Here is a 14,898-nt window from a genome sequence, read left to right as displayed (position 1 = left end):
CATAGAGCTGTACATATTCTTGCAGACTGTCCAACCCTCTGCTAGCTTCAGGAAATCCAGAGCTGGGGCATCCCCAGCACATTGTTGTATAGCCTCTGCTTAAGACCATCAAGTGAAGGAGAGGTCCCCATGCCCTGGAAACCAAAGGCATCCAAGCGCAGTTTCACTATCTTCACTAAAACGTCTTTTCTGCCCCAACCACTGAAATCTGAAATGGTGCATCCTAATACAGTGGTACCTCTGGCTGCGAACGGGATCCGTTCCGGTTGCCCGTTTGCAACATGAAAAGAGCGCAACCCGCAGTGCACATGCACGGGTTGCGATTTGCCGCTTATGCACATGCGCATTATGTCATTCTGAGCGTCTGTGCATGCGCGAGCGGTGAAACCTGGAAGTAACCCTTTCCGGTATGACTGTACTACTGATCTATCCTACAGGGGTTTTAAAGGACTCACTCAGACAATATGCCAAGAGACTTCAGACTGCCACACGCTCATTGATATGCCAGCAAGTCTTGGCAGTGTGTATGGAGGTGCTGGGCTGCCCAGACAACAAGACCTTCCTCTCGACCTCATTGTTGTGGTCCAAAGCAAAGCAAAGCAAAGCAAAGCAAAGCAAAGCAAAGCAAAGCAAAGCAAAGCAAAGCAAAGCAAAGCAAAGCAAAGCAAAGCAAAGCAATACATTTGGCACCAGCTTGGCTGCAGGAATTGCCAGAAGGAGGCGTACAAGATGCCCCCCAACCGGCTTAGGGTCTCCACACCAGATTTATGTAGGGTTTATTTATTTATGCATTTATTACATTGCTTTAAGAAAAGCAATGACAAATCTAGACAGCATCTTAAAAAGTAGAGACATCACCTTGCCAACAAAGGTGCGTATAGTTAAAGCTATGGTTTTCCCAGTAGTGATGTATGGAAGTGAGATCTGGACCATCAAGAAGGCTGATTGCCGAAGAATTGATGCTTTTGAATTATGGTGCTGGAGGAGACTCTTGAGAGTCCCATGGACTGCAAGATGATCAAACCAATCTATTCTGAAGGAAATCAGCCCTGAGTGCTCACTGGAAGGACAGATCCTGAAGCTGAGGCTCCAATACCTTGGCCACCTCATGAGAAGAGAAGACTCCCTGGAAAAGGCCCTGATGTTGGGAAAGATGGAGGGCACAAGAAGAAGGGGACGACAGAGGATGAGATGGTTGGACAGTGTTCTCGAAGCCACCAGCATGAGTTTGACCAAACTGCGGGAGGCAGTGGAAGACAGAAGTGCCTGGTGTGCTCTGGTTCATGGGGTCACGAAGAGTCGGACATGACTAAACGACTAAACAACAACAACAACAACAACAAACCCCCTTTATCTTCCAAGGATCTCAAGGTGGTGTACATCGTTCTTCTCCTCCTCATTTCATCCTCTCAACAACCCTGTGAGGTAGGTCAGGCAGAGAGACAGTGGCTGGCCCAAGGCTACCCAGTGAGCTTCATGGCTGAGTGGGGATTCGAATCTGGGTCCAACACTCTAACCATTACACCACACTGGGTTTCTTACTGCTTAGCCTTTTCTTGTTTAATAACACACACATATGCAATACACCACTGCAGTGTGCCCACATCTCAACCGATCTGCCTGCCTACCTGCTTGCAGCCCAATTTAACTTTAAAAACAGGGCTTCGGTGGTGACTTATCACGCCCCATGTAAAAAAATAAAATGCACCATAGCCCCTTGGTGCTAAAGAAGTACACAGACTGCATCTTTTAACATTTTTTCCGGGAGTTCAAACTTCAGCTTTCCCTGGAGAGCAGTAAAAATTGCTATTCATTGCCCACGACTATATCCTTCTTCTCAAATCATTGCCTGGAAATGTGGAAGCAGCATACTTGATTAAGCTGAGCTTTTGCCTCCATTACCTAGCACTCAACCTCTCTTGCTGCAGCAACTTGCTAGAATCAAATGTTATCAGATTACCATAATGAGAGCCGAAATGGCTCATAAAACATGAGGCAGAGAGACAGTGGAATCCCCAAACGTGGTGTGAGTAGCTGGGATGGCCCGAAGCATTTTGGCGCCCGAGTGGAGAATCTGAAGGGCAGCGCCAAACCCCTGGTTACCACAGGTCATAGGTCTCCTGCCTTGGCCTATGGAAGTGGCCTGGGGCTGTACATCTGTGCTGTTGTGCTCACTTGCCAAAGCCAATTGGAATGGCAAGGAGCTGGGCATGGACTTCTGGTTGCCCCCAAGATGTGCCTTCCATTTTTCTGCTCATTATGGTCGAAAATTCTGCCTTTCCCCTCAATTTTGCCTCAAGATCCTGTTGCCTCATAGTCGCCATCCTATGAGTAATCACCAGGTGGTAGAAAGAAAATGCAAATGATATTGAGGGGAAGGTATGTTGCATCAGCCTCACCTTCTGTTCACATAGGTAAAGGTAAAGGGACCCCTGACCATTAGGTCCAGTCGGGGACGACTCTGGGGTTGCGGCGCTCATCTCGCTTTACTGGCCGAGGGAGCCGGCGTACAGCTTCTGGGTCATGTGCTTCTGGCGAACCAGAGCAGCGCACGGAAATGCCATTTACCTTCCCACTGGAATGGTACCTATTTATCTACTTGCACTTTGACATGCTTGTGAACTGCTAGGTTGGCAGGAGCTGGGACCGAGCAATGGGAGCTCACCCCGTCACGGGGATTCGAACCGCCAACCTTCTGATCGGCAAGTCCTAGGCTCTGTGGTTTAACTGACAGCGCCACTCGCGTCCCTTCTGTTCACATAGTGCATAGCTAAACTATAGAACTCACCTTTGCAGAAGGCGGTGAGCGGCACCAACTTTATTGGAATTTTCTTTTTTTTAAAGGCATATGTTTCTGTAACTGGCTTAGAGGTTTTCTGTCAAATAAGCGATTTATAACTTTTGTTATATACAGGGCTTTTTTTTCCAGTGGGTAGTCATTGGAACTCAGTTCTGGCACCTCTCAGGTAGACACCATTGCCATTATAAGAGGAAAAGAGAGGTGTCAGGGTGAGTTCTGGCATATCTTTTTCTAGAAAAATAGCACTGGTTATATACCCCTCAGTGCCCCCTTATGACACCTGCCACCTGAGGCAGCTGCTTCACTCTGCCAAATGGTAGGGCCAGTCATGTGACCTCCCCCCCTTTCCTGCTTTCCAATGCAATATGAACACTGATATATTTCTTGGCTGCTTAATTATCTTGCAGTTGTCCAGTATGTTTTTGGAAGGACATTCACACTATTCTGGGTTATTATATGATATTGGCTTGGTCTCCATCAATAAGTTGCAATCAAACTCAGAGTTAAGTGGCATTAAGCATGCTCATTCTGTGTCTGGGTGGAAACCAGCTAAATGTCTAGGAAAATCTGGATGCATGGCTTTGCAAAACAACAACAACAACAACTTTTCAGTTTCTGAAATATGGCAACCCTAGGCTGTGCAAAGTTCAGCCTTAGGAAAGAGATTCAAGAGAGGCAATCATCCTCAAGTTGCTATGATATAAACACCAGTGAACACTGTCCAATTTGGATTGTTGGAGTCTGACATTGGAAGAACCATTTCAGATGGATTTCCAGACCATATGCATTGGATCTGGAATGGCTCCTTTGTTGCCCCTAGCACAGAGATCAGGAAAGTCAGTATGGCTACTCCGGATTATTCCTGGAACAAATAAGATTGGCTTGCCCATCCTTAGTGATATAGTAACATTTCTATAAAGATTCATCCTTAAGCAAATATAATGGTTAGGGATGTGGGAGAAATTCCCAGAGTGGTTTAGCTGTCCCTCTTCATAGGGAACTCTGGGAATTGTAGCTCTGTGAGAGGAATAGGAGACTCTCACAGCAACAACAAACTACAGCTCCCAGAATTCTTTGAGGGAAGGCATGGTTGCATAAAGTGGCATTACAGTTGAAAATGCATGGTGGGAATATGGCCTTGTAGTTTGTACGCTACGGTTTCCCTGACTTCCCACACTTCAATTAAAGACTGAGGGAAGCTATCTTAACTCCTCCCAAGGAGCTTTTCCAGATAAGAAAGCATGATGAAGAAGAAGAGTTTGGATTTGATATCCTGCTTTATCACTACCCGAAGGAGTCTCAAAGCGGCTAACAATCTCCTTTCCCTTCCTCCCCCACAACAAACACACTGTGAGGAGAGTGAGGCTGAGAGACTTCAGAGAAGTGTGACTAGCCCAAGATCACCCTGCAGCTGCATGTGGAGGAGTGGAGATGCGAACCTGGTTCACCAGATTACGAGTCTACCACTCTTAACCACTACACCACACTGGCAGCCACCATGCTGGAAATATAGCTGCACAAACTCAATAAAGCTCTGCACTCACAGAAACTCCAAAGAAATTCTCAAGTGCCCTGAACATAAAACTTCTGAGAAATTGGGGGGTGGATTTTGGCACAGCACTGCTTGGAAACTAGGTATGCGGGGTCAATGGCTCAGATAGCCATGAAGTACTATAGCCAGTCAAGAGATATTTATGTGGCATGACTCCTACAACAATTTGTGTTGTAGGAGGGTTTGATATAAAAACATGTTAAGAAGAAGTGAAGCAGAGAGAATACAGTCTCCGGAAAGCTGGAAAGAGAAGATGGATGGGCGTGCTGGCTGACTGGGAACCTCTTTCTGCTCGAGAACAAACATAGCTTCTTTAGCAGAAGGGAAGGAGAATTCATTCTGAGTTAGTAGAGGCGGCACCTTGAGAGTCTGCCCATTAATCTTCCTTAGATGTGCTTTGAGGAGAGGTTAATTTATGGCCTGAGGCCAACAAGGGGCTGAAGTCCTTTCTATACAATCAGATCTTTACAAATATATAATAAGAACCTAATTCTATGCAGTCCAGTGCCGCAGCAGCACATCCTCCACTATCGCCTGTAGATCACCATAGAGATATGGCAGAGTCCTGGTAAAATCCATGCAAACCTGGGGACCAGGGAACTAGTGTGATGTAGCTGGCGGCGAGACAGTGAAGGTGTAGTGGTTAGAGTGCCAGACTAGTCCTTACTCAGCCATTGAAGGTCACTGTGTGACCTTGGTCTGTCTGATCTACCTGCTGTTAGCAATACCACTTAAATAACATAGAAAAGAAATCCTGGTAACATTTTACTGAGGAAACCAAACGAAAACAATGTGCAATTTGAGGAGAAAAGAACACAGGGATTGTGTCTTCCTTACTTCAGGCCTTCTGCGTAGCAGGGAAATATCCAAGCAAACATACAGCGGAAAAACTCTCTCAGTACTACACAGCCAATGAGGGTACACGCTACCTTTGTAAACATGCAACGCTGCTGGTTGCTGAATGACGTCTCTATTGCCCCTGTTGGCTAGCTGACCTATTAATAGCTGAGTTAACCCTTAAGTCACACCTGGAATGATATTTGGTGTTGTACTTCCAACACCTCCCAGGGTGACGTCTCTATTGCCCCTGTTGGCTAGCTGACCTATTAATAGCTGAGTTAACCCTTAAGTCACACCTGGAATGATATTTGGTGTTGTACTTCCAACACCTCCCAGGGTTTGTATGAAGTGAAAATGGGAGAAGAAGGGAACAACGCACAGTGCTTGCTGCTACTCCTATATAAATGGGTCTGATCTGCAAAAGAGAAGCTTTGGGGAAGAGAAGAGCATTTAACTATTCCCCACTGGATCAGACCAAAGACCCATCTAGTCCAGCATGCTATTCTCATAGTCACCAGCCAGATACCTGTGGAAACTACCTCAGCTATTGCTACCAGCTGATTTCCCATTAGACCAGACTTCCTCAACCTCGGCCCTCCAGATGTTTTGAGACTACAATTCCCATCATCCCTGACCACTGGTCCTGCTAGCTAGGGATCGTGGGAGTTGTAGGCCAAAAAAACATCTGGAGGGCCGAGTATGAGGAAGCCTGCATTAGACTATGCTTTAGTCCTGATGAGTTGGGCATGACAGATTGTGCTAGTTATGGGTGGAAATGCTGGTTCAAATGTACAAGTTGCAGACAGTCATGCAATGCTGATGGAGACCTGCACCCAGACGTATGCTCAGCTTCTTTTTAACTGCTTGATGAAGAAGCATGCTTCCTTTAACAACAGGGACGCCATCTCAACAATAAAAATGATGTCATGTTGAAAGGCAAGTGGACAAGAAATGGGTGGATGGAATCCCTACAAAAATTCATCACCACCCACTTTACCTGAAAGAGAATAGAACAGCCACTGCATACTCAGCCAGGTCTCAAGGCTATTAATTATATGGGTGCCACTGCTATTCTTCATGCTTCACAAATACCTTCTACATGAGGACAAACCTCAGTCAGGTGATAACCATCAGACACCTGGGAATCAATTGTAAGCGCTTGAAAGTGCAATTCATGCTACATTACCGTTCTTTGATAGAAACGCTCAAAAGTTTTTGTCTGGAGAACTAACAAACAGGGCTGTTGTCCACCTATTGACTTTTTGACTGTCGGTCTTCCCCCACCTCTCCCGCCGCCGTGGCCGCCCCATCATTTTCAGATAGGAGAGGAATGGACTGGAAGAACAGAGTGAATAGATATCTGGCATCAGACTGAGATGTTGGGAAAAGGGCCAAGTCAATTCTAGAACAAGGAACTGAGCTGTGATATGGACCGCAAACCTCTTAGTCAGACACGGCCCAGTTGAGGCCCAGATCTGCATGGGGGGCACAGAGGGGCATACACCAGATTGTTTGGCTTCACAATCTGATTGGTCAGAAACTTACTGCCTGCCTTTGAGGTGACACAGACCCCCGGATAGGATAAAATGCCCTCTTAACTATTCCACCTGCATGCCAGGACCACCACTCTGCAACAGAGAGGGTTCACTGCATTTAATTGATGGGCTTAAACACACACTTAACTCTGTTGGGTTCTGTAAAAAGTGTTCATATGCAGGTGTATTCTCCCTGCATGCTTTCTGCCATGAAAGCCCTTATTTCAGAAAATTATAAAGTCAGGGGAAAGGCCACATTTTGATTGCTGTCAGTTATATAGGGTCTAAAGTGCACAGTGCACTGTGTTCATTATTTTACAACACCACCCAATGCTTCTTTATTCATAGAATAATAGAACCATAAAATTGTGAAGCTGAAATTGACCCAAGGTTCATGCATTCAACCCCCCTGCAATGCAGGGATCACAGCTAAAGAATTCCTGTCAGATGACCATCCAACCATTGTTTAAAAACCTTAAATGAATGAGATTTTAACAAGTTGCAAGGTAGTCCATTCCTTTGTTGAATAGCTCTTACTGTGACAAAGTTCTTCCAAATATTTCACCGGAATCTTCTGTTCTGTAATTTGAATCAATTGGTTCAGATCCTACTCCTTGGGGCAGCAGGAAAAAAGCTTGCTCCATCTTCCAGGTGACAGCCATTCAGATATTTGAGGATGGCTATCATAATTGCCACTCAATCTTCTCCGGGCTAAACATACCCAACTCCCTCAACCATTCCTCATAAGGCTTGGTTTCCAGATCCTTAACCATCTTGGGTCACCTTCCTCTGCATTGCTCCATCTTGTCAATATCCTTTTAAAACTGTGCTGCCCAGAACTAGAAGTTACTCATAAGTAAGCCTCACTGTGTTCATTGGGGGACGCTCCTAAAGTAAGTGTGCACAGGATTGCTGCTTTAAATTTCCCTCCTATAAACACATACCTGAGCCTCTTAGACTTGCCTATCAGCAGGTCAGCAGTTCAAATCCACACACTGGGGTGAGCTCCCATTGCTCTGTCCCAGCTTCTGCCAACCTAGCAGTTTGAAAGCGCACCAGTGCAAGTAGATCAATAGGTACCACTGTGGTTGGAAAGCAAATTGAGTTTCTGTGCGTTCTGGCACTCGTCATGGTGTTCTGTTGAGCCAGAAGTGGTTTAGTCATGGTGGCCACATGACCTGAAAAGCTGTCTGTGGACAAAACTGGCTCCGTTGGCCTGAAGCAAGATGAGTGCCACACCCCATAGTTGCCTTTGACAGGACTTAACCGCCCAGGGGTCCTTTATCTTTACCTTTAATGTTTGAGAGATCTATATTTTGTTGTTTGTAATTTTGTTTGAAGGTTGGGAACAAACTGCTCTCCTCTCCTAGTTTCTACAGATCTTTAAATACATTGTTTATCTTCTCCATATCATGTACAATTCAGTTCTGTAATAATGAATTAAAAAATTGATTTTCAATTGCCCCCGAAAACACCAGTAGGGTCCAAAACACATTGCATCAATAAACCTTTTTCTTGTTTATCCCATTGGTTTTTGTCTTTTGTTTTCAGACATTTACCAGAGAGTAATTTCTGCTGAAGTCAATGCCACTTACAGTATATACATTTCTGAAGGCCTGGGCCACTCCCACTCCCAACGTGATTGGCTGTCTAAACTTCCAAGCTGCGAATCACGACTCAGCATTTAAGGGCCAATGGCAGAGGCCCAAATCCTGAAATGTTCTGTGACTGGATATCATGTATCAAATTAGAACACAGGAGCTCAGAATCCTTAGTCCAGACTCAAGCTCACGCAAACACAGACCACCGAACACATAACATTCCATTAACTGAAATCTCTGAGGAGAGGGAATCATTTGCAAGGACTGGTCAAAAGAAATGCATGAAGCGTATCCGGAAAACACCAGATTGCATGTTCAAGGTCCCCAAAAATCAATCCCTATGAATATCCATCCTGAGAAAACAAGAGTAGAGCAGGGGTGACATTTCCAAGCAAAATCAGTTCATGTAGGGACTTGCTGATTAATTCCTAGCAACTGCACCCAGGCACATCTGTCCCTTGCTTTGCATCCTGAAAGACTGGCCACCTAGGCAGAAGATGTCTTCCACTGTTGTCGTCCCAAATCAGTTGTAACTGGAGGGCAGCATCATAATTGCCGCATTGATGATGTTGTTAATGGGGACAAAGCTACATAGCAGACAGGCTCGATGAACATTACATTACCGCCTCGTTAAAGTTCGCATTCAATACCAGAGCTGTCATAGGGAAATACGGTTCATAGAGCATCCTAATGAAGAAAAGCTAAGGAATGCGAGACACAGGTGTGGGGAGGTAGGACGAAAAGCAAGTGCAGTCACAAAGATGGAAATAATGTGCAAGAGGCTGAAGGGGGCATGGAACTAGTGCCCAACGCTCTTTCAGAAATTATGGAGGGGAGTAAAAAGGTCAATAGACGGTCAATGGACCTCCTACTCCCTTTTCTTCCTGAATGCCCTTAGGGACAACACACCTATGTTATACATTTAAAGTGCTGTGATATCACAGGCGTGACTACTGTAATTCGCTCTACGCGGGGCTGCCCTTGAAGCTGTCCCAGAAACTCCAGCGGGTGCAGAATGCTGCAGCGAGGCTCCTCACGGGGTCTCTGCCATGGGAGCATATTCACCCAGTGCTTTTCCAGCTGGATTGGCTCCCGGTGGAGTACAGGGTCAGATTTAAGGTGCTGGTTTTGACTTTTAAAGCCCTTCACGGCCTAGGACCCTCGTACCTATGGGACCACCTCTCCTGGTATGCCCCACGGAGGACCTTAAGGTCCATAAATAGCAACACCCTAGTGGTCCCGGGCCCTAAGGAAGTTAGATTAGCCTCAACCAGAGCCAGGGCCTTTTCAACTCTGGCTCCAGCCTGGTGGAATGCTCTGCCTCATGAGACCAGGGCCCTGCAGGATCTGATTTCTTTCCGCAGGGCCTGTAAGACAGAGTTGTTCCACCTGGCCTTTGGCTCAGAATCTGTTTGATTTCCTCCCCCTTTTTCTTTTTCCTTTCTCCTCCTATGATGAGATTGCTCCCTAATTGTTTTAATGTTGTATCTTAATCTTTTAAATTGTATTTTAATTAACTTGTTTTTATTATTGGTTGTTAGCCGCCCTGAGTCTGGTCTTGGCTGGGGAGGGCGGGGTATAAATAAATAATAATAATAATAATAATAATAATAATAATAATAATAATAATAATTATTATTATTATTATTATTATTATTATTATTATTAAACACTCACGGCTTCCCCCAAAGAATCCTGGGAACTGTAGTTTGTGAAGGTTGCTAAGAGGTGATGGGAAACCCCTGTTCTTCTCACAGAGCTACAATTACCAGGGTTTCTTTTGAAGAGGTTGTTAAGCCACACTGAGGGTTGTCACTCTGCTTGCCAATGGCTCTGGCTCCACCTGCTGTTTGGGCTCCCTGTTGTCTGCCCTGCCAATCCCAATGGGCACCAACCCCCACCGTCTAGAGCAGCCGTTCTCAGCCTTGGGGTCCCCAGACGTTGCTGGACTACAACTCCCATCATCCCTACCCAGCAGTGGTCAGGGATGATGGGAGTTGTAGTCCAACAATATCTGGGGACCCAAGGTTGAGAATGGCTGAGGAAAAGGCTCGATCGAATGGGCTTCAAGTATGGAGCAGGAGATTGCAGTTGGACACATAAATAAAAACAGTATGTAATAGGAACCCATAATGTAGAAGTGTATGTGTGTGTGTGTGTGGGGGGGCTATCCCTCATTGGAAGTCTTCAAACAGAGGCTGGGGGATCCCTGAGCTTTGGATTCCATGTACTGAGTTGAGGCGTTAGATTAGGTGGCTTATAAGACTTTGCCCAACTCTTGTGGTTCTGTGAACCTGCTGAGCTTTAAAGCAGTGGTAGGCGGAGCCAGAAACAAAAGTGGGTGGAGCAATCAATGGCAGAGGGATGAATGCAACGTTTTACCTTTGCACAGCAAGCTAGTTTCTACACAGAGTCCCACAGCCCTCTGTATCCTCCATGCAGGCAGCCAAAAGGCATTATTAGAGTTCAAAGGCACATACCAGCCAGGGAAAGAAAATATTTAGGCTGCAAAGTATGACCAGTGAGGGATATAGCTGGGGAAGGGTGTGTGGCTTGGGTAAAGTTTAAAGAGCCACAATTCTGTTTCCGAGCACAATTCAAAGTGTTGGTGCTGACCTTTAAAGCCCTAAACGGCCCAGGTCCAGTATACCTGAAGGAGTGTCTCCACCCCCATCGTTCTGCCTGGACACTTAGGTCCAGAGCCGAGGGCCTTCTGGCGGTTCCCTCACTGCAAGAAGCCAAGTTACAGGGAACCAAGCAGAGGGCCTTTTTGGTAGTGGCACCCACCCTGTAGAATGCCCTTCCACTAGATGTCAAAGAGAACAACAACTACCAGACTTTTAGAAGACATCTGAAGGCATCTGAAGGTCTGTTTAATGTTTAACAGACTACTGTATTTTAATACTTTGTTGGAAGCTGCCCAGAATGGCTGGAGAAACCCAGCCAGATGTGCAGGGTATAAATAATAAATTATTATTATTAGCCATACAGAGAGTATTGAGGGCCACATTCAGCTACCCCTAGCAATGCATTGATGCCTAAAACCAGCCCTTTGAATTGTACAGATACCCAGGAAGATCTGGGCCCTCTCTCTGACCTGATAGGAGCTGGTTCATAGAATTGTAGAATTGTGGAGTTGGAAGGGGACCTGGGGTTCATCTAGTCCAACCCCCTGTAATGCAGGAATCTCTCTGCCCAACGTGGGGCTTCAACCCACGATCCTGAGATTAATGGTCTCATGCTCTACCAGCTGAGCTATTCATTGCTGGTCTGTGTTCCTTTGATACAAGCGGAGGGAAGAAGTGTTGTTCTTTCAAAAAAAAAAAAAAATCCAACAACCAATGTGGCTGTATCAGTTCAGATAAAAGAGGCGAGAACATCTTTTGTACCAGCTGAACCATACATTCCCATTAGCTTAATTGCGAGGTTTGTGAGCATTTAAACAGAAAAGAAAAAAAGATTGTGTTCTTTGGTAAATGTGGTTGGGGGAGGGGAGGGAGAGGAGGGAACCACCTCTGTGTTTTACAGATAGGTGGCAATTAACAAGCAAGAATTTCCTGGAACGGTGACTTTTCAAAGCTATTTCTTCTTCTTCTTCTTCAAGCAACAATTCCCCTCCCCCCCCTCCGCCAGACAAGTGTTTTCTCTCTCTTCTTAACAAATAGAAGAACACACAGTGACGGATGGAAAATAATGAGTGGAAGACTGTGATAAATATTTCCAGCAATCAAAGGCTTAGGAGGCAAAGCTACCCTACGACGCATCAGCGGGAAAAAGCAGCATGTGCAAGCTTGCAGGTAATTCTCAGTCCTCTCCATGCTGCATATGATGGGAAGGGAAAGGGAAAGGGAAAGGGAAAGGGAAAGGGAAGGGAAGAGACCCTGCAGCAGAGATGGGAAACCTGCTGGACTCCAGCTTTCATCAGCCCCAGCCAACATGACCAATGGTGAGGGGCTGGGCCGGGTTTAGGTTTGATGAGGCCCTAAGGTACTGAAGGCAATGGGGCCTTTTATATGTCCAGCTGCCCTTTGTCAAAATTGTTGCTGTTTTTTGTGTTGCATATATGCTACATGGTAATTTATGAAATCTCTATGTGGGACAAGAAGCTACAGTTAAACTGGATATGGAACAACGGATTGGTTCAAAATTGGGAAAGGTGTACGACAAGGCTGTATATTGTCTCCCTGCTTATTTAACTTATATGCAGAACTCATCATGCGAAAGGCTGGGCTGGGTGAATCCCTAGCCGGAATTAAGATTGCCGGAAGAAATATCAACAACCTCAGATATGCAGATGACACAAACTTGATGGCAGAAAGTGAGGAGGAATTAAAGAACCTTTTAATGAGGGTGAAAGAGGAGAGCACAAAATATGGTCTGAAGCTCAACATCAAAAAACAACAACGAATATCATGGCCATCCCATCTAATCCCATCACCTCCTGGCAAATAGAAGGGGAAGAAATGGAGGCAGTGAGAGATTTTACTTTCTTGGGCTCCATGATATCTTATATTTTGGAAATGTACATCCAGTTTTTTCCTTTAATTTTTTTGGGTCCCCCCAAGACAGTAGGGCCCTAAGTTATAGCTTGTTTAGCTTATAAGTAAATCCGGCACTGGTGGGGTGGTGATTGGAGTTTGAATCCAGCAACATCCAGAGATTCTCCATCTCTGCTGCACACCTTTTTCTCTGTAGCAGTCCTGAAAGGTCATCTCCTCCTGCATGAGTCTCCTGTATATTAAGATCTGCCTTAGAGGCTCTCCTTTGAGAGTTGCTGCTGTCACAAGTGAGGCAGGTCACGGTCAGAGATAGGGCTTCTCGGTGGTGGCACCTGTGCAAAGGAATTCTCTCCCTGAAAGAGATTTGCTGGGCCGACAAGTCCTATGCATGAATAGGACGCTCACATGTTGAAGAAGAAAAGGGGCTTTACTGCTTGATCTACCCTAAAGTCACAAGTCTCATATGCTCCAGCACTTCTCTGATGAAACTAGAGAATTTATTTACTTACGTATTTGTTATTTTACTATTTATACCCTACCCATCTGACTGGGTTGCCCCCAGCCACTCTGGGCAGCTTCCAACATATATAAAAGCATAATTAAACACTGAACATAACGAACACCTTATGGAATAGGACATCGTATTGGTGTGTCCTCACAACCCACCCAATGGTCCCCAACATGCAAAAGCAGGGAAGGTAGTTTTGCTCGCTTTTTTCCATGCAACATCTCATTTGCTACATTTCTAATGTTATCGGTGAGAGAAACAGAGCTATTTCTTTGTTTTTGTTTTAAAGCTGGCAATGCTACTCTCACCGCTTGAAATCCAAATCACCGAGTCTCTTTGGTTTTTGAAACCTTTAGGCTTATGGCGCTTGCAAGTATTCAAGCTTTACTCTGCGACAAATAGAACATTGCTTTGTTGTTTTTGTTGTTTTTAATTAAAAAGGAAATGTGAGGTTCACAGGAAGCCAAATTCTGTGCAAAACCCTTCGGGAGGAAACTTCTACAAGGAGAGATTATACAGGCCAGCTGATGAATTAAAAAGTAATCCATCTTTAAGGCAGACTGTATTATTGTTCTCTTATAAGCAGGGATGTAGGGATGGGGCTATATTTTGTATCTGCAATGCATGTAAGGGTACTCTGCCTAGAGACTGTGATCCTGTGATCTCCCCCAACCAGATTGCAGACCATTTGCTACATTCCATTACCCTAGTGTGGGTCCTAATTAGTCCCACACAGTGATTCCCCCAAACCACACTCACCTGCCCCAACACTGATGTCATATGTATACCTGAAATTCAGCATAAACTGCTTGTAAATGGACTTCAATAGTGATGCCGTTCATCAGGTTATTGGGAAAGGCAAGCCTCTTTCAAGTTGCCAGCTGGCATCATAATGGCACCAGGTGAATACGTGATGTCAGCCCCACCTGTCAAAGCTGGCTCTCATGGGGTGAGGGAAGAATGGATCTGGAAGGTGGAATAGACCCTGTTTCCACTTCTGCATTACTCCCTCTAATGGCACAGTCACTTGGTAAGTGCCAACAGGGCTGTCTTGGTTTCATTTATATCAGGGTTTCCCAAATTTGGGTCTCCAGGTTCTTTCAGACTACAGTTCCTATCATTATTGACCACTGGTCTTGCTAGCTAGGGTTGATGGGAGTTGTAGTCCAAAATCAACTGGAGACCCAAGTTTGGAAAACACTGATTTATATGTTGCCCTTCTTCTTCAAAAGGTGCCCAGAGTGGTTAACAACACATCACAAAACAAAACCGAAAGAACCAAAATCCAGTTTGTAATCACAAAAACGACAGTCATAGAACCCCAGTGCTTAACAATACTTGTACTCTCCCACAGGCCTGGACAAACAAAGGTGTCTTCCAATTCATCCTGAGGAAAGCCAGGGAAGGGTCCTGCCTGATCTCTAGTGGAAATGAATTTCAGAGATGGGGTCCTTCCCTGATAATGGAAGAAGCCCCCCAGTGCATTCTCAACATCCTTCCCATTCATAGCGGTGGTATTGCAAGAACTGCAACATGTTTAATATTATTTAGGAGTGTTATTAG

At 45.3% G+C, this 14,898-nt stretch overlaps 1 protein-coding gene across 4 annotated transcripts in view; it reads right to left on the bottom strand.

The window, feature by feature from the left end:
• KCNMB2 (potassium calcium-activated channel subfamily M regulatory beta subunit 2) overlaps positions 1–14,898 on the bottom strand; it is a 313,774-nt gene that overhangs the window by 139,282 nt on the left and 159,594 nt on the right. The window lies entirely within an intron of this gene.

This window comes from Podarcis gaigeae, assembly GCF_964106915.1.
Source record: "Podarcis gaigeae genome assembly, chromosome: 5".
NCBI lineage: Eukaryota > Metazoa > Chordata > Lepidosauria > Squamata > Lacertidae > Podarcis > Podarcis gaigeae.
Note: the sequence above shows the minus strand (reverse complement) of the source record. Positions and strands in the feature narration are given on the sequence as shown.